At 45.9% G+C, this 23428-nt stretch overlaps 1 pseudogene; it reads right to left on the bottom strand.

The window, feature by feature from the left end:
- Nucleotides 1-9504: 9504 nt before the first annotated feature.
- Nucleotides 9505-18593, bottom strand: LOC119273284 (annotated as a pseudogene).
- Nucleotides 18594-23428: the final 4835 nt, after the last annotated feature.

Here is a 23428-nt window from a genome sequence, read left to right on the forward strand (position 1 = left end):
TGTCGGGTCATGTGACCCCTATCTGTATGAACATGCTATGTATGGCTCTCTGGAGCCTTTAAATAAAGTACTTGAGTTGTAGAGTTTTGTTGTGATGCCATGTTGTATGTACTCATATCGGGCATATTGTGTGTATGTTTGAAATGCTTGGTATGAGTGGGATCCGACAATCTAGTTGTTTATCCTTGGCAGCCTTTCATATGGGGAAATGTAGTCTAGTGCTCCTCGAGCCATAGTAGTCCGCTACAGCCCGGTTCACCGGAGTCCTGCTAGCCCAGCACTACTGTTCAGGACACTTGACTGGCCGGCATGTGTCTCACTTCGTCCCTATGTCTGTCCCTTTGGGGAAATGTCACACGGTGATTTCCAGAGTCCTGCCTAGCCTGCTACAGCCCGGGGTTCCCGGAGTCCTGTCAGCCCAGTGCTACAGCCCGGAATCACTCGTTGATGACCGACATGTTTGATGTGATTCATGTATGCCTGTCTCCATAGGTCTGTGCCGCTTTGGGTTCACGACTAGCCATGTCGGCCCGGGTTCTCTGTCATATGGATGCTAGCAACACTATCATATACGTGAGCCAAAAGGCGCAAACGGTCCCGGGCCATGGTAAGGCGACACCCGTGGGATACCGTGCGTGAGGCCGCAAAGTGGTATGAGGTGTTACCGGCTAGATCGATGTGACTTGGAATCGGGGTCCTGACAATTGAAGCCCCGAGCCAGATGATCCGCGAAAACAACAACCTCTCCCTCCTGGGGCGTGGGAGGACATTCTATATCGGGGACCCTCCAGTGAATAACCTTTTTACTGCTCAAAGCGCCAGTTATGACTAAATTGTTCAGCTGAGTCTCGGTCACGCGAGAGGGAACCCAGTTGCACTCGTACACTTTTTTAGCCATGACGCGATCTACAAAAGCAGCAATTCCGGTTCAAGAATATGTTGGACGAATATACACAGTTGCCCACATTGCTAAACCGGAGGCAGTTACTTATAAACCGGAGTTTGCGAAGCGGCAGTGCCTGGCTAAGGAATCCTGGCGGTTCAACAAGGGGACTAATGGTATATACCGGTTTGGTAATTCTTTTCTACAAAGTTAAACCGCCTGGTCTAAACATTGAAACACTTGAGATTGCGGATGAGTAAGTATGCAGAAACAGATTTCACAAAGATTCTATTATAACATTGGATCTAGAGCGTGTTCGTAAAAGGGATAAATATTCAAGACCTAGAAGGAGCAGTGTTGAATCAATGAAGAAAAGCTATGGATCAGATATTCGGTCCAAACATATCAAAGTGAAGGCGGATACTAAAAGCTACCGCTGTACAGAGCAAAGGTTCACAAATTCATCTAAAAGATCTATCCTGTATGAGCACGAAGCAGACGATGAACACTAGAGGAACATGGAAACCCTGAGAACAGATCTGTATTGAAAATAACAGAGGACTTACTGGAGCTGTGGAAATGCGAGAGATCGCCGCGGTGCTCTAGTGCGTTCAGGGTGATGCAGCGGCCTAGGTTGATGCAGAGGTCGACGACGGCGGTGGAGCTCCGAAGCTGGACGGCTCAAGGAAGACGAAGCAGAAGGGCACGAAGGGGAAAAAAGGAAATGACCCTTCGGTCCTATTTATAATGAAAAGGATATGTGTCAGGCGCGGGAATCAAGGGGCCACGAAACAGAGTTGTCGCCTCGATTATCGCAGATCTATTAAACAAGGAGGCATCATGGATAGCTTCGTTATGACAGATGACGTCACTCCGGTTTACAGCAAACAGAGAATATGACATCATGGCGGTTCACCAATTTATGAGAAGATGTTGAAGATGAAGTTTTTGCTAAGGATTGACATGAACCCGTTCAAATCAATCTGGGGCCTAATGTTGGGGATATTACTACTGGGCGTAAACCGGCCAGGATAGGCTGGGTTAACTTCATCAGTAGTTAAGTATGTTGAAGCCCATAAAAGAAGAACAGGGCTCAAGGCCCACAGTCGGTTTAAAGCCTGTAGCCGTAAACCGGCGTTGGTATGTAAACTTGCATTGTAAGTTAGGAGTAAGTAGAGACCAAACCGGACATGTCTATGAGCCGGTGTTGGGACTCTGTAAACTGACGGGCGTCACCCATGTATATAAGGGGACGACCCAGCGGCGGTTCAAGGACAACAGACAACAACTCGAGACCTAGGCGAAGCTTGCTTTGCTCCCTAGTCATCGAAACCCCATCAATTCCATCACAACTAGACGTAGGCTTTTACCTTCATCGAAGGGGCCGAACTAGTATAAACTCTCTTGCGTCCCTGTGTCCGCTTTAACCCCTTCAAGCTAACCCGTCGCGATGGCTCCACGACTAAGTCCTTTCATGAGGACATCTGCCGTGACAAAACCACGACACCAGCTACACCTACGGTTACCCGCCAGGCTATCCATGACAATAAACCAACTTAGGCCAAAAGCCTAAGCTTGGGGGAGTACGTATTTCTCACCGACATTACATTTATGTTCACACACACTCATTGCTAGATGTCGGTGCTCATACTCTTTCACTGTAATATCCATGCTAGTTTATTTTCTTTTTCCTGCTTTCTTCTTGTGTGTTTGTTAAACCTTTAGAAAAACAAAAAAACAAAAAAATTAATAGTAGTTTACTTTTATGCTGTAGTAGTAGTAATTAAAAAGAAAACCCAAAAATATTTCCAGTTCTTCTTTTGCTTGTTGGGAGCTTTCCCGTGTAAGTAGTTTTTATTTCTTTTCTTTTCTTTGTGGGTCAGTAGGAGAAGACCATGATTAAATTGTTGAAGTAGCTCTTATATGCATTATTGTTGATTTAACCAAGAGCCCATATTGCCTTGTCTTCTCCTGTTTATTGAATGCTTGCAGATTCCATCTTAGTCCAATGCACGTACACTCTTACTATTATTCACATCATTCGGTCGTGCAAGTGAAAGGCATTTATGATGACATATATGATGGACTGACTGAGATGGGAAAAGCTGGTATGAACTCGACCTCTTTTGTTTTTGTAAATATGTTGAGCCCGTCATTCCTGATCCAGCTTATTATGAATAAACATGTTTGCAATGACAATTAGAGATCATAGTTGCTTGTGTCATGCTTGATTAGCTATGAGTTATAATGATTTACCTTGCGTGCCAACATGCTATTGAGATGGTTATGATGTGGTATGATGGGGTGGTATCCTCCTTTGAATGATTTAAGTGAGTTGACTTGGCACATGTTCACGCATGAAGTTGAAACAAATCAACATAGCCTTCACGATATTTATGTTCATGGTGGATTATATCCTACTCATGCTTGCATCCAATGTTTATTAATTTTAATACATGTACATGGCTGTTGTCGCTCTCTAGTTGGTCGCTTCCCAGTCTTTTGCTAGCCTTCACCTGTACTAAGCGGGAATACTGCTCGTGCATCCAATCCCTTTAAACCCCAAAGTTATTCCAGATGAGTCCACTATACCTTCCTATATGCGGTATCTACCTGCCGTTCCAAGTAAATTTGTATGTGCCAAACTCTAAACCTTCAAATAAACATTCTGTTTTGTATGCTCGAATAGCTCATGTATCAACCAAGGCTGTCCTTATCTTCCGTGTTAGGCGGGTTATTCTCAAGAGGAGTGGACTCCGCTCCTCACTCATGAGAAAATGGCTGGTCACCGGGATGACCAGTCCCATGCTTCATGCAAACTAAATCAAAATTAATTGCAAACAAAACTCCCCCTGGGACCTGATGTATGTTGGAGACACTCGTTGTTTCGAGCAAGTCATGGATTGATGCTTGTTGGTGGAGGGGGAGTATAAACTTTACCATTCTGTTTGGGAACCGCCTATAATGTGTTTAGCATGGAAGATATCGCCATCTCTTAGTTGCTATGTTGACAATGAAAGTATACCGCTCAAAATGCAATTTATCTCTATTTCAAAACCGAGTTCTGGCACCTCTACAAATCCCTGCTTCCCTCTGTGAAGGGCCTATCCATTTACTTTTATGTTGAGTCATCGCCCTCTTATTAAAAAGCACTAGCTGGAGAGCACAGCTATCATTTGCATTCATCACTATTAATCTATGTTGGGTATGACTATGATTGGATCTCTTTTACCATGAATTGCAATGTCTAGTCAGTCCTTGGTCCTTAAAGGTGCTCTGCATTTATGTTTTGCGGTCTTAGAAAAGGCTAGCGAGATATCATCTTGTTATATTATATTATGATTGTTTTGAGAAAGTGTTGTCATCTGAGATTTATTGTTATGGCCTGCTAGTTGATTATGCTATTAATGTGAGTAATTATGAGACCTAAGAATTATTGCAAATGTGGTTAGTTATGATATATGCTGAAAACTTGAATGCTGGCTTGACATAGTTACAAAAACAAGAGCAAACAAAGTTTGTAAAAGTTTTTCTTTTTCTCTTTCAGTTTGTCAACTGAATTGCTTGAGGACAAGCAAGGGTTTAAGCTTGGGGGAGTTGATACGTCTCCGTCGTATCTACTTTTCCAAACACTTTTGCCCTTGTTTTGGACTCTAACTTGTATGATTTGAATGGAACTAACCCGGACTGACGCTTTTTTCAGCAGAATTGCCATGATGTTGTTTTATGTGCAGAAAACAAATATTCTCGGAATGTCCTGAAACTCCACGGAACATCTTAGAAAAAACAATAAAAAAATCCTCGCCAAAGATGAAGACCAGGGGGCCCACACCCTGTCCACGAGGGTGGGGGCGCCCCCCCCCACCCTCTAGGGCGTGCCCCCCTACCTCGTGGGCCCCCTAGATGCCCTCCGACGCCAATTCCAACTCTATATATCTGCTTTCGGAGAGAAAAAAAATCAGAGAGAAGAAATCATCGCGTTTTACGATACGGAGCCGCCGCCAAGCCCTAAAACCTCTCGGGGGCTGATCTGGAGTCCGTTCGGGGCTCCGGAGAGGGGGATTCGTCGCCGTCATCATCATCAACCATCCTCCATCACCAATTTCATGATGCTCACCGCCGTGCGTGAGTAATTCCATCATAGGCTTGCTGGACGGTGATGGGTTGGATGAGATTTATCATGTAATCGAGTTAGTTTTGTTAGGGTTTGATCCCTAGTATCCACTATGTTCTGAGATTGATGTTGCTATGACTTTGCTATGCTTAATGCTTGTCACTAGGGCCCGAGTGCCATGATTTCAGATCTGAACCTATTATGTTTTCATGAATATATGTGAGTCCTTGATCCTATCTTGCATGTCTATAGTCTCCTACTATGTGTTATGATCCGGCAACCCCGAAGTGACAATAATCGGGACCACTCCCGGTGATGACCATAGTTTGAGGAGTTCATGTATTCACTATATGCTAATGCTTTGTTCCGGTTCTCTATTAAAAGAAGCCCTTAATATCCCTTAGTTTCCATTAGGACCCCGCTGCCACGGGAGGGTAGGACAAAAGATGTCATGCAAGTTCTTTTCCATAAGCACGTATGACTATATACGGAATACATGCCTACATTACATTGATGACTTGGAGCTAGTTCTGTGTCACCCTATGTTATGACTGATACATGATGAACCGCATCCGGCATAATTATCCATCACTGGTCCGGTGCCTATGAGTTTTCCATATACTGGTTTACGCTTATTTACTTTTCTGTTGCTACTGTTACCATCACTACAAAATACCAAAAACATTACTTTTGTTGTCTTTACTTTTGTTGCCGCTACCACCACTATCATATTACTTTGCTACTAAACACTTTGCTGCAGATACTAAGTTTCCAGGTGTGGTTGAATTGACAACTCAGCTGCTAATACTTGAGAATGTTCTTTGGCTTCCCTTGTGTCGAATCAATAAATTTGGGTTGAATACTCTACCCTCGAAAGCTGTTGCGATCCCCTATACTTGTGGGTTATCACCTCTCCACCAGCAGCTGGGCCATTTTACCGCCGTTTCCGGCCGCAGAGGGGCAGTGTAGCGGCGGGTACGCGCCCATCGCGCCCGCAAGGTGTTCGGCGATTTGCCTGCCTCCGCAATGGACTCGGACGACGAGGAAGCGCTCGCTGCGCTGCTGGAGAAGGAAGCCGAGGCCGACGTCCAGGAAGAGGAACATCTCATGGTCCTCGCCGCCCTCGTCGGCCTGCTGGCGAGCAATGAAAAGCCGCGGCAAGGTGGCTCGGCGTCGGGGCGGATGAAAGCAAAGAACCGGCATGGTCTCGAAGGCTACTGCATGCTCTACTCCGACTACTTCGCCGACGCTCCACTGCACGGCGACAAAATATTTCGGCGCCGTTATCGGATGAGCTGAAAGCTTTTTCTCAGGATTGTGAATTTCATCCGAGAGTTCGACGGCTACATCAAGTGCAAGAAGGATTGCACCGCAAACTTGGATTCACCTCGATCCAGAAGTGCACGACAGCGATGAGGATGCTTGCATACGGAGCTCCCGGTGATTCACTCGACAGGCGCATGGCCGAGTCCACCACCATTGAGTGTTTCTACAAGTTCTGTCGGGCAGTGGTGGCAGTGTTTGGACCGCAATACTTGCGAACACCCAATGCGGAAGACACTGCTCGGGTCCTAGCATAGAATGTAGCAAGAGGATTTCTTAGGATGCTTGGAAGCATCGACTGCATGCATTGGAAATGGAAGAACTACCCATTTGCTTGGTAGGGGATGTACAAATGCGCCAAAGGCGGTTGCAGTGTGGTACTTGAGGCGGTGGCCACACAGGACCTCTGTATTTGACCCATCTTCTTTGGTATGCCAGGAACTCACAATGACATCAACGTGTTGCAGTGCTCCCCTGTCTTTGCCAAGCTTGTTGAAGGTCATTCTCCTCCAGTGAACTTTGAGGTCAATGGGCGGCACTACAACAAGGGGTACTACCTAGCTGATGGCATCTATCCGAGATGGTCTACACTTGTGAAGACTATCTCAAACATTGTGCCAGGAGGCAAGAAGTCCCACTTTGCCAAGGTGCAGGAGGCTTGCAGGAAGGATGTCGAGCCGGCATTTGGTGTGCTCCAATCTCAATTTGCTGTTGTCCGGTACCCTGCTCAGACCTGGTCGAAAGATCAAATGTGGGAGATCATGACTTGTTGTGTCATCTTGCACAATAGGATCATCGAAAGCGAGTAGGAAGAGCTAGTGTTTGACACTAAACCATACTACAGGCAGGGTCCTCTAGCCGAAGTTGATCACCAGCTACCGGCAACCTGGACTGCCTACCTCAGTATGCGTCAGGAGATCCGAGACCCACAGGTGCATCATCAACTGCAGCAGGATCTGGTGGAGCACCTATGGAGGATCAAGGGCGACGCCTAGCTCGACATATGATGAATTTTTATTTGTTGAACTATATAATTTGTATTGAACTATTTGTTGTTGCACTATTTTGTTGAACTATTTGATTTTTTTTGTGAGAACTATGTGATAAAAAAATATTTATGTTGAGAATTCAATGTCGAACCACGACGAAACACGCCTAATATGGGCTGATTCTCGCCCATATGAGGCCTTTATTCGCCGAAAGTGGGCCAAAAACTGGGCCAATATCTACGCCTGGGGGCGACGGCTGGATGCCCAACCGCCCCCAGCGCCGATTGTACCGCCGGCTCGCCCCTAGGCGGCGATTTTTATGCCTCCTAGGGGTCCAACGGCTGGAGATGCTCTGAGTATTACTTCTTCTGCTAGTCACCGGTCACCGCCAGTCCGCTCCCATGGAGGATAGAGGATACCTTTCCCTTTGATGTGATGGTGTGGCTGACAAGCTCGGATTGCCTGGAGCGAGTGAACACGCCTGCGGAAAAACCGTAAATAATAGCCTTACCTTGACCAAAGATGATGCAGTTTCTATGGGTCGTCCAAGCTCTGCACCGGAGAACCACTATTTTACACGCGTGTTTCATTCACTCATGTTATGCCTAGGCTTGGATGGAGAAGGCGACTCGCTTCTTCAACATGGTGAGCGGTGATCGGGAGCTCGGGGCGGCGCACGGACGGGAGATTGCACGGTGGAGCAGCTCCTGGAGAGAGATAAGTGGTCAATGAGAGGTTTTCAGCTAAGCATGACAATTTTACCCATGGACATGGATACCCATGGATATCTGACCTGAATGGATAAGGTTTGGATATGCTTTTGGGCCCATGGGCAGCGCCCAAACCTGACCCGATTGCTTGTGGGTAGGGCATGGATCTAATCTTGTGCCCATGGGTATACCCAAACCCGACCTGATAGTATGATTTAATGGGCCAAAATCTGCTATCCTTACCCCACAGTCACATGTCCCACTGCAATTTTCCACTTTATTATCTAAAACATGCAAAAGAAATTGCATAATCCTCTCCGTAACTTCTATTAGTTGACATTCAATCCCCGCCATAACATACTACAGCGCACCTTCCCTTATTTTTATCTCCTCGTTAAATAACTCGTCATTCTCATCTTTTGGAAAAAATACTAAATGATATTAGGTTGTTAGTGGATGTTGATTTGCCATAAGTTGATGCTTACCATAAGTGAAGCCTAGCCTGCCACGCAGTGAAGAATGGAAGAGCTTATGTTAACATTCTGTTATGTCTTATTTATATGTCTTGAGAGGACCCAATGGATATCCAGTGGGTATGGATATCCATCAGGTTTGGACATGGACACAGTTTTTCACCCGTGGATTTTTTTCATGGGCGGGCAAAGATAGTCTTCATGTATTTGGGTATGGATTTGATATTGTTCAACCCGATCCAAACCCGACCGATTGCCACCCTTATTTCAAGCGTGAGGGTAATATGACTGGCATAAATTGGTGAGAATCCACATGTCATTCAAGCAAGCCATTACCAACGGATGCCCATTTGTTTCCTGTATTTCTTTTTTGTAAAATAGTAAAATTTTGTGCCCAGAAATTACTAATCTATTCATGCATGAAACAACATTGTGGATCCATGCATAGTCAAATCAGAGGACGATGGATCTCTTGCTTATTACTTCCTTCCGGTCTCGATTTGATTTTCTTTGTTCTTGCTTTGGTGTTCTTGTTTTGTTTGCAAGAATGTGTGATGTATTTGTATTCAGAAGAAGAAACGCCAAGAGAAGGCGAAAACATACAAAGGCAGCCACTAATTACAAAATGACTAAGCAAAAATACAGGGGCAAGACTGAATCAAAGAACACGATGCAGCATGGTCATGGATGCTCAATTCATTACAAACCTTGAGATAATCCACGACATGTCTCATAAACATGTCATCAACACGATGAACATAGAATCCCAAAGGTAATAACAACGAGTTTTCATAAACAAGCACAATTCCCATCGAAAAACTCAATAGAATCATGACGCCCTTTAATTATCTAGAAATAAATTGACTTATACAATACCAACCTACGTACCATTGTTTCCCATGGATACAAGCGCAGGCACAGCTTACATAAGAGAAAACAAAATCATCCATTATTGCATCAGCTTACAAAAATGAAACAAAAGCATCCATTATTATGAGCTCAACCTATGCATCTAGCGTGGAATGCTAGCAGATGCCATGGACTCTACCTCCAAGCTATAACAGCCTCCTGGATGCACTCCGGCTCTCTCGCCCAATCCCGCCGCAGAAGATTGGCAAGCAGCTCTAGTCCTTTGAGTTAATGACCTTGGTTGCATCTGATCTTCATTCCTTGGATCTGCCTGAGATGATTCCATCTGTTTTGCTTGTAGATTCTGCAGTTCCGTCTCCACCTGTTTCATGGTGGGTCTTTCTTTGTTAGAACTAATCTTGGCATATGTATCTGCATGTGTTTTTTTGTTTTGCATGTAGCTAGTGTAGTCATATCGTCGGCTGTACACCGGCAAGATGTACGTGTGATACGTACGTAGACAGCGAGCCGTCGGCCCAAGAACGTGCATGGTGAGATGCTATTGTTGTGCGAGGCAGCGGAGGTGCGAGATGCCGAGTGCCGTGTGAAGCAGCTGCACAAGGATAAGAGCCAGCGGCCAGCAAGAGTCCAGCCGAGTCGATCAGTAAGTCTGTTGTGGCCTTGAGAAGAGGTCTAGTATTAGATGTGGTCAAGTTTGTTAGCTGCATGTCCAGATCGTGTAGCTGTTGAGAGGACGTTGCGCATGTACTGGACGTGGGCGTGCATGTAGACATGTAGTTAGGGATTAGTTGGTTAGTGGCCGGACTTAGTGGCCTGTGTGCATGGCATGAGTCTGGTCCTTTGTATATAAATATGGCAACAGGGTAATGAAAAGTATTGAGGCCGTGAGGGCTGGGGCAGAAACAATGTAGTGTTTGTTTTCACCAAGGAGAGAGCCTCTTGGCAAAGCTAGCGGCTGGTTTCTCCCTTGGTGCATGTGTGCGTTCGTGGGTGTTCTTCATGTGTTCTTGAGAGAAACAACCAGAGAAAGAGAGAGGGAGCTGTGAGTGGCAGCAACTCGAGGTAGAAGAAGCGGCGCTGCGAGAGGCGGCGCCAACAATTGGTATCAGAGCCAGGTTGATCCGCGGCGGCGGCGACGACGGTGCCGGCGGCTATGGTGGCCGCCGTGGTGCTGGGCGGAGGCAACGGCTGCGACGGCGGTGACGCGGTGGACTCCATGTGAGGTGGAGGACGTCGGTGCGAGGTGATCATGGCGTGGTGATCGGCGTTGCGAAGGCGCCGTCCACGTCAAGAGGTGGCTGCTGCGTGCGGCAGGGCGATGTGGTGATGGGCGCTGTGACGGCGTCGACCACGACAAGATGGTGCATGGTGGTGTCCGGCGCTGCGACGGCGTCGACCACGACAAGATGGTGCACGGTGGTGTCCGGCGCTGCGACGGCGTCGTCCACGACAAGCAGGTGTTTGGCGGTGTGATGCCGCACGGACAGGTGGTTGCGGTGCGATGCCGCTAGGAGGAGACGGCGGTGCGATGCCGCCACGACGACGGTGCGATGCCGTTGCAAGGAGACGCGGTGTGATGCCGCTAAGAAGATGGACGACGGCGCGATGTTGTCGCTTGGGTCGGTGCGAAGCCGATGGCGGTGGTGCCATCGTCATGGTGAAGAGTTGGTGAGAAGGCAACAAAAACAAAATTGCAGCATGACGGTGCGGCAAGATGGCGTGGTGACCAGCACTGCGATGGCGTGGTCGTCGTGATGATGGCCGTGTCGACTTCGGCGCTGCGACGGCACGTCGTCCATGGCAAGGTGTTGCGGGTGATCCGCATGAGGATTTGGCGAGTTGGCATGACAAGATTAGGGAGGTGATTGTTAGAACTAATCTTGGCATATGTATCTGCATGTGTTTTTTTGTTTTGCATGTAGCTAGTGTAGTCATATCGTCGGCTGTACACCGGCAAGATGTACGTGTGATACGTACGTAGACAGCGAGCCGTCGGCCCAAGAACGTGCATGGTGAGATGCTATTGTTGTGCGAGGCGGCGGAGGTGCGAGATGCCGAGTGCCGTGTGAAGCAGCTGCACAAGGATAAGAGCCAGCGGCCAGCAAGAGTCCAGCCGAGTCGATCAGTAAGTCTGTTGTGGCCTTGAGAAGAGGTCTAGTATTAGATGTGGTCAAGTTTGTTAGCTGCATGTCCAGATCGTGTAGCTGTTGAGAGGACGTTGCGCATGTACTGGACGTGGGCGTGCATGTAGACATGTAGTTAGGGATTAGTTGGTTAGTGGCCGGACTTAGTGGCCTGTGTGCATGGCATGAGTCTGGTCCTTTGTATATAAATATGGCAACAGGGTAATGAAAAGTATTGAGGCCGTGAGGGCTGGGGCAGAAACAATGTAGTGTTTGTTTTCACCAAGGAGAGAGCCTCTTGGCAAAGCTAGCGGCTGGTTTCTCCCTTGGTGCATGTGTGCGTTCGTGGGTGTTCTTCATGTGTTCTTGAGAGAAACAACCAGAGAAAGAGAGAGGGAGCTGTGAGTGGCAGCAACTCGAGGTAGAAGAAGCGGCGCTGCGAGAGGCGGCGCCAACATTCTTCACCATGCAGTCTTAAGCACCGCTCTGCAAGAGAGGCGACATCGTTGATCTCTTCCTCAGTTGCCTCCTCCAGGACCTGGGAACTAACAATACCCATGATTCTCCCCTCACTGAACTCCTGGAGAAAATAGCTTGACAAGCCCATGATGGTGCCTGATTCACTTGTAAAAACAGACTTCTTTCGAAGAAGCAACTCCACTAGTACCACACCAAAACTGTACACATCGCTCTTCCCATTCAGCTTCCTGGTATGGAAATACTCTGGATCTAAGTATCCAAATGTACCTTGCACATTCGTGACAATGTGTGTTTGATCAATCGGAACCAGTCTGGATGCACCAAAATCTGAGACTTTAGTTATGTAGTTTCTATCCAAGAGTATATTTGAGGACTTCACGTCACGATGGAAGATTGATATTGAAGCTGCAGAGTGGAGATAGGATAGAGCTCCTGCTGTTTCCAGGGCAATCCTTAAGTAATCACCCCAACACAAAGAAAGACCATTGTTTGCATCTGCATGAAGAACTTCAGACAGTGAACCACTGGATACGTAGTCATACACCAGCAGCGGAACCTCGGTTTCGAGACAACATCCGAAAAGCTTCACAATATTTCTGTGGTTTATCTGAGTGAGGACTGCAACCTCATTGATGAATTGATTGATCTCACACTGCTCAATGACTTTAGACTTTTTTATTGCAACGACATGTTGATCAGATAACATGCCTTTGTATACCATGCCATGGCCCCCACAGCCGATGATACGTGTAGGATCAAAGTTATTTGTCGCCTTCTCTAGCTCTTCTAACAAGAAAATCTTTGTTCTGTCATTTGCAGTTTCATCAGATGATATCAACGTTTCTAAAAGAAGACCTTGGTTCTTCCGGAAAAATGCCTTCCGTAGTTGATTCTGAATGTATTTACTCCGTCTACGAATGAGAAATAGTGTACTAAAGCTCAGAATTAGAATGCTGAAGCCACAAGACAGCCCAATAATAATACCTGCAGTCAATAATTAAGCTCTTTAAGTTTCTATTTTCTTCTACCTGGTCTATCATAATTCATAAATATAACAACTACAGTCTTACCTAAAACCAATATTTGTTGTTTCACTGTAGTACACCGCATTTTTGCTGCATCATATTCAGTGTTCGGAGGACAGTTAGTACAATAGAAGCTCCCTTCGGTGTTATGACAGATCCCTTGACAAATGTTTGGTTCACGACATTCATCTACATCTGAAATTACCATGTAGGTAGGACACATTAATAAAATATATGACATGGAAGGATTAGTATGTTACGTCATCCGATAAAATGAAACCTACAAGAATGACATAATAAACTAGATGTCGAAAAGTATTTTTCACCGTCTTAATACACGCCATATTTTCAAGTAGTACGTGCATAACTGCCTATTATAGTATATTCACACAATTTTCTCCTAGAAAAAAAGTAGGAGTAGCTGGTAGTATCATTTTCCTCCAACTGTATAAGAAGTCAAGGTAGCTTGTAACTTGGTATAGTATCTCAAACAAAGTTTCTGCATCAACGTATGTATGGTGAAAAAGGTCTAACATGCTCAAATATTGACTTATTTAAAGATATTATAGAACTTTTGTAACAAAAAGCAAGACTACGTATTTGTTGGGAGACTGACATGGTCCCATTAATTAAATCTTTCAGCATCCCATTTAATACATTTTATCATTTTAATTTGTCTGGTCAAAACTAACATGAAAATACAACTGGTAAAAGTTCAAACGGTTTGAACACACACATCCAAGGACGACTTCATTTTGACTTAAGAAAATAACTATCTTGGTTATCCTGATATGTGCTATACATTAAATGGTATAATCTACATGCTTTCACTAGTAGAAAATAGGGCTTTGCTCCAGGCTCAATGTACACATTAGTCCCGGTTGCATTACGAACCGGGACTAATGTTAGTCCCGGTTCGAGCGGCTAGGGCGTTGGGAAGGCATTAGTCCCGGTCCAAATGGGACCTTTAGTCCCGGTTTGAGACACGAACCGGGGCTAAAGGGTGTGATACCCTTTAGTCCCGGTTTGTGTCTCAAACCAGGACTAAAGATTAGACCTTTAGTCCCGGTTTGAGACACCAACCGGGACTAAAGGGTGCGATGGCCTTTAGTCCCGGTTCGTGTCTCAAACGGCACTAAAGGGGTTCTGAAATTTGTTTTTTGTTTTTAGTTTCTGTTTTAAATTGCTTATATCTTTTAGGATATTTGATGTTTTTGGGTGATTCTTTTTTAATTAGATTCAAAATTTTGTCTAGTTTCTGTTTGTGCCATTAGTTTTCAAATTTGAATGATTTAAATATGAATTTGTTCAAATTTGCTTCAAACCCTAGATTGTGAATAATTTGAGTTTAAAAATAATTTTTAATTTAATTCTTTTTGCTCCTAGTCACATGTCAGATTGTTGTCACAGTAAGATTTATTTGGTTATTTTTAGAATAATTTAAATTAGGATTTTAAATAAAACAATATTGCTTTGCTTATATAGTTGTTTTAGTCCTTTAATTGTTGTTTTCAATTATTTTTAGTTAGTTCTTTCTGTAGATTTTTAACATGTTGTAGTATGCTTCTATTAGGCAATAGTAGATAAAGTTTTATAATTATAATATTAAGTTTGCTACTGTTTTGTATAAATAGTTGTTTAGCCTTTAATAGAACGTGACTCTGTCTTGGTTAACCTTAGTTGTGACTCTGGCTGGGACGGTGCTAGCAGATGTAGTCGACGGTAGGATTGGATGGACACCATCCTAGACTAATTGAAGGGATTTAAACTCTACCCCCCCCCCCCCACAATTTTAGTTTTGAAAAAAACGAAAGAAAATAGTAAAAACTTCAAAAATTAAAATCCCTCGAGATGTAGTTATGTTACTACATCTACTAGTTAGGAAAATTAAAAAACTTAGATTTGGACATGTTTTGCAAAAAAGTGTTATGAAAAAGTAAAACGGCTATAACTTTTGCATACGATGTAAAAAAACGTATAATATATCAAAATGTTTAGCACGAAAATCCGGTTCCGATTTCGACGGCCATACGCCGTTTTGCAAATTTTTAGAATCCTCAGATTCTGAAATTAAAAAAAGTTATCCTCAAATTTAAGTTTTTTTTTATTTTTGGTCAAACTCTGGTCAAATTGTGGTCAAACTATGGTCAAACTACTGATTCGAGAATTATTAGTGTTACTAAATAATTATTGTTTTAGAATAATAGTTTCAAACTCAAACGGTGAAACGTTTGACTTCATGCTCAACTTCAACTCCTAAGGGTTAATAGGATTGACAACTTACTATTGTCAGGAAAACAACAAGTGTAGACTTGAAAACGAGGGGGAATAGAACTTGGAAGTTAAGCATGCTTAGGCTGGGGTAGTGAGAGGATGGGTGACCAGCCGGGAAGTTAGACGATTTGGAATGAGTGGTCCATACTTGAGCAGTGATGAGAGATGATTAGAGATTAAATTGTCAAATAATTCAGATATTTGAAAATAAAAAAAATCATTTTTTTTAAAAAAAAATTCACAAAAATAAAATTTCAAAAACATGGAGCTTCTTTAGTCCCGGTTCGTAAGCCAATTGGGACTAAAGGTTTTGGGCTTTAGTCCCGACCCTTTAGTCCCGACTAAAGGTCCTCTGGAACCGGGACTAAAGGCTCATTCTCTATTAGTGTTTTCTGATATTGATTAAAGTCATGTTGAGCAGTGACGAGGGTGATTAGAGATTAAATTGTCAAATAATTCAGATATTTGAAAATCAAAAAAATTCAGAAAAATAAAATTTCAAAAACGTGGATCTTCTTTAGTCCCGGTTCATAAGCCAACTGGGACTAAAGATTTTGGGCTTTAGTCCCGACCCTTTAGTCCCGGTTCCAGAACCGGGACTAAAGGCCCTCTGGAATCGGGACTAAAGGCTCATTTTCTACTAGTGTTTCGTGATATGTATTAAAGTCATGCTTTTCTAGTAAATACCACTTGAAGTTGCCAGCCTTAACTTTAAGTTTTTCGTATTACAAATATTGGAAAAAACATGAAGGTTCATGAGTGGCCCAACTAATAACTTTGATTTTTAAAAAATCAAGAACATCTATTAAAAAATAATAAACGTGGTGTTGCACTTCACAACTTACCACTCAACGGGCAGTATGTTATGGCTGAACTTTAGGAAGACTAATATTTCTGAAACACAAGGCTGCAATTCTGTGGAGATACCTTTCTACTTTTTACACCACAATCTTATGAACATAGTTGAAACATGCATGGATATTATTTGCAATTGAATGAAATAGAATGTCTATGTATCGTTGAATTAATAATACAGACATGACTGCTTAGGTTGTGTACCTCTATCATATTGTCCATAACATGAGTAAACATGATAGGCCCCCAAACTTGTACTAGTACTCCCTCTGTTTCTAAATATAAGCCTTTTTAGATATTTCAATACGGACTACATACGGACATAGACGTATTTTTAGAGTGTAGATTCACTCATTTTGCTCCATATGTAGTCCATATTGGAATCTCTAAAAGGGCTTATATTTAGGAACGGAGGGAGTAGATGCTAATTAAGTGCCAATAATTTGCAGGTCAGGCCACTCTGATCACAATATTACAACTAGCTAAAACATAATGCAGTAGTAAATTATACGTGAAATAGTTATCTAGAATTGGTTACATGTTAGTTGAACAGAGATGTGTTAAACCAACATCAATCATTTATTAGGTGGACTGCCGATTCAGCAATTTTTGCATCACAAAATAACCAATATCATTGTAAATACCTACGATGTCTCAATGTGAACTTTGTATTAAGCTATCTTTAGAGTGGAAGTGACTTAACATGTGTTTCAGTTTGAGAGTTCTGTTGCTTCATGACAAGTTTAGGGCTGTGTCATTCAGTCATGAAATCAGTCTTCTCTCAGTTTAATCACCTCCTTAGTGTTTGCGCCACGTGAAAATATGGAGGGAATTTTGCATATAATTCAATTAGGGTGAACAAACAAGGTAGTGACTGCAGTGGAAACTGGAAATCAGGAGCCATAAACAAGATGGCCTACGAGAGAAAGATTGTGAGTATGTGTGATTACCTCGACAGCCACTTTGAATGTATGGATTCCCTTCGAAGCCATCTGAGCATTGGCAGTGGTAACCAACGTAGTCGTATTCAGCATTTACTGGTAAACACTTGCTATTCATACTCACACAAGCATATCCAGATTTATTCTGTCGGGCCTCTAAGCAACTTAGATTAGCGGCAGCCCATTTCACAGATAGCTCAAAATCAACAAAAAGATCGCTTACTGCATCATATTGTAATTTAATGGTCCCTTTGTCAACATTCATGTCGATTACCTCATGATCCTCCCGCAGTAGAACAGCCGATGATGTTCTATTTGTGCAGTTGAGGTGAAACTGTTCTCTCGCAAAGCAACCGTCTTCTAAGCCGAATGGGAATTGCACAGAGATGTTACCACACCAACGGGTACAATCAGTTCTGCTCGGAATAGGATTATACCCTAGTTTGATCAATAAAATGTTAACATGTAATCATGTAGTGGAGTTTTGAACCTTAAAATACCTAGCAATAGTTGTGAGTTTGGGTAATTTGATAAGGAAAGCAAGTTACCTTTGTCGTTGGAGCAGCCATCTAGAATGTAGGGGTTGCCTGTACAGCCAATGTCGCAGATGCAGTTGTAGCCATTAGTAGATGCCATGCCTCCGTCGATGCATGTGGCATCTCCACCACATTCATAGGTTGCACTATCAACGCACTCGGCATGCCTGCTCATACAAGCATAGGTGGTCCTGTTTCGCATGGCGGCAACACAGGTTGGTTGATCCCTTATATGCCATAAGAGCCAAAAGCCATAAGAGCCATCAGTAGTTATGCTGATTCTATCCCACAAATGAGAGGTCCCGTTAGAGCTTGCTCCAGTGTTGCTTTTGCTGTGGAGGCGGACAAATTTGAAGTGAACACCATCGGTGAGGGGAGTTACCAGCTCAACACGGCAACATCCGAAGCCGTTACAGTTGCGTGTGGCCACCATTTCTGTGATTCCTTGGTCCAGGCACACAGTTCTGCAAACCCACTTGGTTCTCAGTTTGTCATCACCAATCAAATACACATCAAGATCACAACCAGTGATGTTTAGAATGGTGGAACTACCAATGGTGAAGGAACTCCCAGGCGGTTTAAAAGGCATGTAGTAGACACTGACACCAGATTCCATAGGAATGGTACGAAAGAAGGAGGTCCTGATGAAGGTATGAGGCCCATAGTAATTCCCATTAGTAAGAACATCGATGTTGTCAATAACCTCAGTGATGCCGTCGCGGAAGAAGAGTCTGGGGGAATCAAAGGTGGTGTCGTTGCAAGTGAGGTCAAAATCAGGACCACGGGAGCACCTCGATCCGATGCCGAAGGGGTAGTTGAAGCTCAGATTGCCACAGCTTGTCGGGCAGCCATCAAGGGTGGCGCCTGACGGCTGCACCCAGTTTTCTCTGGGGTTGTGGCTTGTTACAGCTCCAGATGCTAGCGCAATTAGCTTTGTCCCCAGCGACCCAAGTATCAACAGGGAGAGTGATGCATACATCATCGGCAAGATGCCCATGATCTGCAGGGCCTTGCACAGCTCTGAACTTCACTGGTGAAATTCAGGTCACAAGTAGATGGGAATTTAAGGTTGTATGGCGGATGTATGTCTCGGGGAGGCCTTGCTACTGCATAATTATGACCACACTTGACCCGGCTAAGAAGATGCAATGGAGAGCGATGTGTACCAACAAATACGGGCACAGCCACAAGAAAAGTAGGCATCTAGGACTCTGGTGGATGTGGCTGTTGTTGGCTCGATGCTAGGTGAAAGTGAGATGGCCACTGGATGCAGGGCTACTTTTCTCTTTTGATTGTGACTGCCGGAGACCCGACGAGTCAGTCAATAAATTCTGGCCCATCGAAGGCGGCCTTGAGTGAAAGTGAGATGGCCATTAGAATGCAAAGCTACTTTTCTTGTGACTGTGACTTGCGGAGACCTGACTAGTCAGTCAACACATTCTGCCCCAACCCCATCTAATGCAGCGTTGAGAAGTCTTTGCTAGCCGGCTGATAGCTGTTCACCAATATACACATGTGAAGAAGTCATGCCAGATCGATGGGAACAAGCGAAGAAGCAAAATTGCAGTACAATGATACCAGAGAAACTACACCAGAAGCTCACCAGCACAAGGGTAGCACGCAGCAAACACGACATCTCACCAACCAAAACAAAATTGCAGTCGGCTGCCAATATCAGCTTAATGGTAACTGAATCCCTAAATGAAATACGGTTAGCTATCATCTGCTTGGCTGCGACAGAGAGCATATAATAACGAAGTAAAAAATCGTGATCTCTGGAAAGAAAATAGAGAAGCAGAATGCGTACCTGTAACATATATGCCCAATCCTTCAAAGGCCTCCACTGACATTGATTGGAGCAAGCAAGATGAGGGCCGCATCTTCACGGGTGGGGGTCATCTTTGACGGTCTCGGCGGCGGCGGCGTCTGCCGTGCGCGGTGCGGCACGGGCAAAGGTAGAACAGAGGAAGAAATTTGTGGGTCGAAGGAGGAACCAGAAGAAGGCGGCGCTCGGTGGATCTCGCCGCCGGGCGGTCCATTCCTCCCCGCCGCGGCCATCTTGGGCCAGAAACTGCGGCCCGTGACACTCGAGTCGCGTTCTTTTTGGGTTGGTTTCCGGCCCCCAGCTGATCTTGAGTGGCCGACATGTCGGCGCCACCGGACAAGTAAGCGTACCCTACCTCTCCGTCTATCTGTGCGCGGGAGACGAGGGTTTCTGGTGCTGCCCCGTCATCATCTCTTAGAAATCTAGGTCATCTCGTGTCCGACTATCATCTTCGCGCTTACAGCATCTCCAGCCGTTCGCCCTCCTAGGGATAGAAAAAAGCGCCGCTTGAAGGCGAACCGGCGATACTTTTGGCGTGGGGGCGATCGGCTTCCCAGCTGCCACCCCCAGGTCGGGCCCAGACGCTCTTTTTTAATTCTTTTCAAAAATATATTTGGGCAAATTTCGGCAAACACGGCATACGTTCGGCGATATTTAGGTGGCTCGTAGTTTTTTTATGAAACATAATAACAAGTCTACTAAAAAGAAGAAAGAAAAAACGCCCGCGCCTACAGGCCGAAGAACTTGCTGAACACGCCGAAGTCATCGCCGTCGTCGTCCTCCTTCTCCTCCTTCACGTGGCCATCCCTGCTAGACCCCTACCCGGGGTCCCCTGGCGGACTGCTTTGGCCGGCGGCGGCACCTCGTCGTCGTTGTCGTCGAGGACGACGACGCTTCCCTCGTCGCGGCCATGGCGCCGAGCGGTGATCTCCTACAGGGTGCGGCGCTGGCGCTCCATCTCCTCCGCGCCCAGTCCTCCCGTGCCCACTTCATGGCGGTCTCGTCGTCAATGGCGGCCTCGTCGTTGTGCTCGCGCTTCACGGGGCCGAGCCCCGGCTCCATCTTCGTCCTGACGAGGCAGGAGGCTGGACCCGAGGAACCACCGCCGCCCTCGTTGATGACGACACTGCGGTTGCGCCGGCCGAGCGGCGTTTCCACGAGCTCAGCCTTGACGCTTAAGAGCGCCGGCGACCCGGAGGAGTGGGAGGAGGAGCGGGAGGAGGAGGACCCGCCCAGCATCCTCCTCGGCAGCCATGGACCGCAACTCCGGCAGGGGACCGGGGTGGCCGGATACGTCAGCGACGGATCGTTGCCGTCCTCGAGGTACTCAAGGACAGCATGTAGCGTGCGGCTGGGGGCACCCCACCACAGGCGGCGGCCGTCGCTATTGTTGTGCCCCCTCACCAGTGGCGCGTTGTTGATGGAGGCCGGCCGCTCTGCCTGCCGGCGTTCGAAGTACGCCGCCCACACCTCGTGGTTGCCGATGTCGTACTCCGGGAGGGCTCGCTCCTCCTCCGACAGAGATGCCCGCACACGGTCGATCTCGGCCTGGAAGTAGCCGGGGTGCTCGACGTCGGGCAACGAGGGGACGGTGACGGCCCCGGCACTGAGCCTCCACCGCCCTGGTGCGCATGTCGGGAGGCACTGGGTAGTTCGCTTCATGGAGGATATGGGCTTCTGATATGTCTCCAACGTATCTACTTCTCCAAACACTTTTGCCCTTGTTTTGGACTCTAACTTGCATGATTTGAATGGAACTAACCCGGACTGACGCTGTTTTCAGCAGAATTGCCATGGTGTTATTTTTGTGCAGAAATAGAAGTTCTCGGAATGACCTAAAAATCCACGGAGACACGTTTTGGAGTTAATGAAAAATGTTGGCGAAAGAATCAGCATCAGGGGGCCCACACCTTGTCCACAAGGGTGCAGGGTGCCCCCTGGGGTCCGCCCCTGCCTCGTGGGCCCCCTGGGACTCCACCGACCTCAACCCCAACTTCATATATTCACTTTCGGGGAGAAAAAAATCAGAGAAAAGGATTCATCGCGTTTTATGATACGGAGCCGCTGCCAAGCCCTAATCTTTCTCGGGAGGGCTGATCTGGAGTTCATTCGGGGCTCCGGAGAGGGGAATCCGTCATCATCAACCATCCTCCATCACCAATTTCATGATACTCACCGCCGTGCGTGTGTAATCCCATCGTAGGCTTGCTGGACGGTGATGGGTTGGATGAGATTTACCATGTAATCGAGTTAGTTTTGTTAGGATTTGATCCCTAGTACCCATTATGTTCTAAGATTAATGTTGCTATGACTTTGTTATGCTTAATGCTTGTCACTAGGGCCCGAGTGCCATGATTTCAGATCTGAACCTTTTATGTTTTCATGAATATATGTGAGTTCTTGATCCTATCTTGCAAGTCAATAGTCACCTAATATGTGTTATGATCCGGCAACCCCGAAGTGACAATAATCGGGATCACTCCCGGTGATGACCGTAGTTTGAGGAGTTCATGTATTCACTAAGTGTTAATGCTTTGGTCCGGTACTCTATTAAAAGGAGGCCTTAACATCCCTTAGTTTCCAACAGGACCCCGCTGCCACGGGAGGGTTGGACAAAAGATGTCATGCAAGTTCTTTTCCATAAGCACGTATGACTATATTCGGAATACATGCCTACATTACATTGATGAACTGAAGCTAGTTCTGTGTCACCCTATGTTATAACTGTTGCATGAGGAATCGCATATGACATAATTATCCATCATTGATCCATTGCCTACGAGCTTTTCACATATTGATCTTTGCTTAGTTACTTTTCCGTTGCCACTGTTACGATTGCTACAAAAATTGCTTCTATTACTTTTGCCACCGTTACCGTTACTTCCATACTACTTTGCTACAGATATTAAGTCTTTCATATGTGGTTGAATTGACAACTCAACTGCTAATACTTGAGAATATTCTTTGGCTCCCCTTGTGTCGAATCAATAAATTTGGGTTAAATACTCTACCCTCGAAAACTATTGCGATCCCCTATACTTGTGGGTTATCAAGACTATTTTCTGGCGCCGTTGCCGGGGAACATAGCTCTATTATTTGAGTCACTTGGGATTTATATCTGTTGATCACTATGAGGAACTTGAAAGATGAAAGAACCAAGATTTTTCCCTCAACTACGAGGGGAGGTAAGGAACTGCCTGTTGGGGAACGTTGCAGAAAACAAAAAAATTCCTACGGTTTCACCAAGATCCATCTAGGAGTTCATCTAGCAACGAGTGATTGGATTGCATCTACATACCTTTGTAGATCACACGCGGAAGCGTTCAAAGAACGAGGATGAGGAAGTCGTACACGACGTGATCCAAATCACCGAAGACCTGGCGCCGAACGGACGGCACCTCCGCGTTCAACACACGTACGGTCAGCGTAACGTCTCCTTCTTCTTGATCCAGCAAGGGGAAAGGAGAGGTTGAGGAAGATGGCTCCAGCAGCAGCACGACGACGTGGTGGTGATGGAGCTGCAGTACTCCGGCAGGGCTTCGCTAAGCGCTATGGAGGAGGAGGAGGTGTTGGAGAGGGAGAGGGAGGCACCAAAGGCTGAGTTATGAAGTCCTCCATCTCCCCACTATATATAGGGGTGCCTAGGGGGGGCGACGGCCCTAGGAGATCCAATCTCCTAGGGGGGCGGCGGCCAAGGGAGGATTCCCTCCCCCCCAAGGCACCTAGGGGTGCCTTCCCCTTGTGGGACTCTTCCCATCTTGAACCCTAGGCGCATGGGCCTCTTGGGGCTGGTGCCCTTGGCCCATGTAGGCCAAGGCGCACCCCCTACAGCCCATGTGGCCCCCGGGGGAAGGTGGCCCCACCCGGTGGACCCCCGGGACCCGTCCGGTGGTCCCGGTACAATACCGATGACCCCGAAACTTGTCCCGATGGCCGAAATAGCACTTCCTATATATAATTCTTTACCTCCGGACCATTCCGGAACCCCTCGTGACGTCCGGGATCTC

Source organism: Triticum dicoccoides, chromosome 3A (genome assembly GCF_002162155.2).
Source record: "Triticum dicoccoides isolate Atlit2015 ecotype Zavitan chromosome 3A, WEW_v2.0, whole genome shotgun sequence".
NCBI classification, from domain to species: domain Eukaryota; kingdom Viridiplantae; phylum Streptophyta; class Magnoliopsida; order Poales; family Poaceae; genus Triticum; species Triticum dicoccoides.